General features: G+C 58.8%; 1 non-coding gene across 1 annotated transcript in view; it reads left to right on the plus strand.

The window, feature by feature from the left end:
• The first annotated feature begins 1606 nt into the window (after nt 1–1606).
• The window catches only part of LOC124748039, a 1909-nt gene continuing 1076 nt past the window's right edge, over nt 1607–2439 (plus strand). The window contains exon 1 of the ribosomal RNA XR_007011608.1: nt 1607–2439. This exon is cut by the window's right edge and continues 1076 nt beyond it. This is a non-coding gene — a ribosomal RNA (small subunit ribosomal RNA).

Here is a 2439-nt window from a genome sequence, read left to right on the forward strand (position 1 = left end):
ACTTTCCACATGCTCCTGCTGTACACTGTAATGTGGATGGCAGCAGGACGTACATGCCGCCCCTCCCCACGTCCCCACCTTGCCCCCCTGCCTTCGCAAGCTGGTTGGTGAGAAGTTTGCATGTTCAATGCCCTTCGCATGCGACGTACTCAGGCTACGTTGTGGTGCGGCCTGTGTCAACCGTCCGCTAATGTCGTACGCGTAAACCACAATCTGTACTGCACATTCGTCCTTATGTACCGAATGATACATCGTGGCACATGTGTGACCGTACAACGACTGCGCCCAAAAACGGCGGACCATACAGTGCAAATATTGTGCACGCAGCTACGTGTCGTCTCCCTATGAGAGCTGGATTGCAGTGTGGTACGCCATAGAGACGTGTGGGAGGAACGGACGCCGTGGATGGCGATCAGCATGAGCTGTCTGTTGATGTATTCGGACCTAGTCGTCTCTCCTCACACACCGTGATGGCATGGTGCACCGCGTTCCATATCTGCGACATGCTACAGAGGCCGGTTGACAGTCGTTCGAGCAATGGACATCGCATACGTACGGGGGCCACCTTCCACGTATTGTCTAGGCGTGCACATTTTGTTGCATGCAATAATCGTTGAAGTTGCAAATGGCGATGGACGCCTGCGTTTTCTGGTGAAGTTACGCAAATGAACAAATGGTAACCTGTTGTGGTGCGGTTGTTCTCGCTAGGGGTGAATCGGTGATGGCGACGATAGGTTGAGGTACGAACCGGTTGTTCCAGCGATACCCACCATGCCGACGAAACTGAACGGCATCTGGGTGTGAAGCGATACGCGGCGGTGGCTGGGTGGGACCGTCCCCGGCCGGTGAGGGGGCGCCTCCCGGCGTGCTGGCCGCGCGGTGCGTGGGCGCACGCGCTACAGCCGGCTGGTGGGGGCGGCCAGTGGCAGGCGCGCCGGCCGACGGACGCGGCAGGCGTCGCAGCTGCGCGCCGGCGCACCCTGCGCGCGGCGCCGTGCGGCCAAAGTAGGTCCTCGCGGGCCCGGTGCGAAGCGCGGTGGACATCTTCAGTGTGCTGGTCCGATTGAGGACTGTGTGCGTTGAGGATGCGCCGCCGCCCGGCGCTCGGCGCCGCGACGCCGTCTGCTGCTCGGTCGCCCCAGCGGTTCTCGCTGGTGGTTTGTATCGCAGCTGTGCGGATGTGTTGGCGCGTGCGCTGTGCTGGGAGAGTTCGCTTCGGCACCCAAGTGGGGCTTTTGTCCTTCTGTGGCGCTGGCGTTGGAGCTGCCGGTCACCGTAGGTGGCGCGTGTTGTCTCCCGCCGGCAATGCCACGACAGCACGCTCCCGGGCCTCTGTCGGCAGCGGCAAGCTCAGTTGGGAGCACGGGTGGTCGCACCGAAAGCGTCTACTCGCCTAACTCCGGGCGATTGCGCCTCTCTCGAACCCGACCAAGTACTTGGGACGGCGCTGCGCGCCGCCGGGACCTGAGAGGGTTTCGAGGTGTATTGTGCAGGGGAGCTCAGCCTCCTCCTGTTTGCAGAATGATTGAGCGGACGCTTGCGTGTTCGCGCGGGCCCCCGGGACACACTCCCGGGCGGCCGGCTGCTCAGCTCTAGTTGACGCAGCTCCCTGGTTGATCCTGCCAGTAGTCATATGCTTGTCTCAAAGATTAAGCCATGCATGTCTCAGTACAAGCCGCATTAAGGTGAAACCGCGAATGGCTCATTAAATCAGTTATGGTTCCTTAGATCGTACCCACGTTACTTGGATAACTGTGGTAATTCTAGAGCTAATACATGCAAACAGAGTCCCGACCAGAGATGGAAGGGACGCTTTTATTAGATCAAAACCAATCGGTCGGCTCGTCCGGTCCGTTTGCCTTGGTGACTCTGAATAACTTTGGGCTGATCGCACGGTCCTCGTACCGGCGACGCATCTTTCAAATGTCTGCCTTATCAACTGTCGATGGTAGGTTCTGCGCCTACCATGGTTGTAACGGGTAACGGGGAATCAGGGTTCGATTCCGGAGAGGGAGCCTGAGAAACGGCTACCACATCCAAGGAAGGCAGCAGGCGCGCAAATTACCCACTCCCGGCACGGGGAGGTAGTGACGAAAAATAACGATACGGGACTCATCCGAGGCCCCGTAATCGGAATGAGTACACTTTAAATCCTTTAACGAGTATCTATTGGAGGGCAAGTCTGGTGCCAGCAGCCGCGGTAATTCCAGCTCCAATAGCGTATATTAAAGTTGTTGCGGTTAAAAAGCTCGTAGTTGGATTTGTGTCCCACGCTGTTGGTTCACCGCCCGTCGGTGTTTAACTGGCATGTATCGTGGGACGTCCTGCCGGTGGGGCGAGCCGAAGGCGTGCGACCGCCTCGTGCGTGCTCGTGCGTCCCGAGGCGGACCCCGTTGAAATCCTACCAGGGTGCTCTTTATTGAGTGTCTCGGTGGGCCG

Source organism: Schistocerca piceifrons, unplaced genomic scaffold, assembly GCF_021461385.2.
Source record: "Schistocerca piceifrons isolate TAMUIC-IGC-003096 unplaced genomic scaffold, iqSchPice1.1 HiC_scaffold_400, whole genome shotgun sequence".
In the NCBI taxonomy this organism is placed as follows: Eukaryota; Metazoa; Arthropoda; class Insecta; order Orthoptera; family Acrididae; genus Schistocerca; species Schistocerca piceifrons.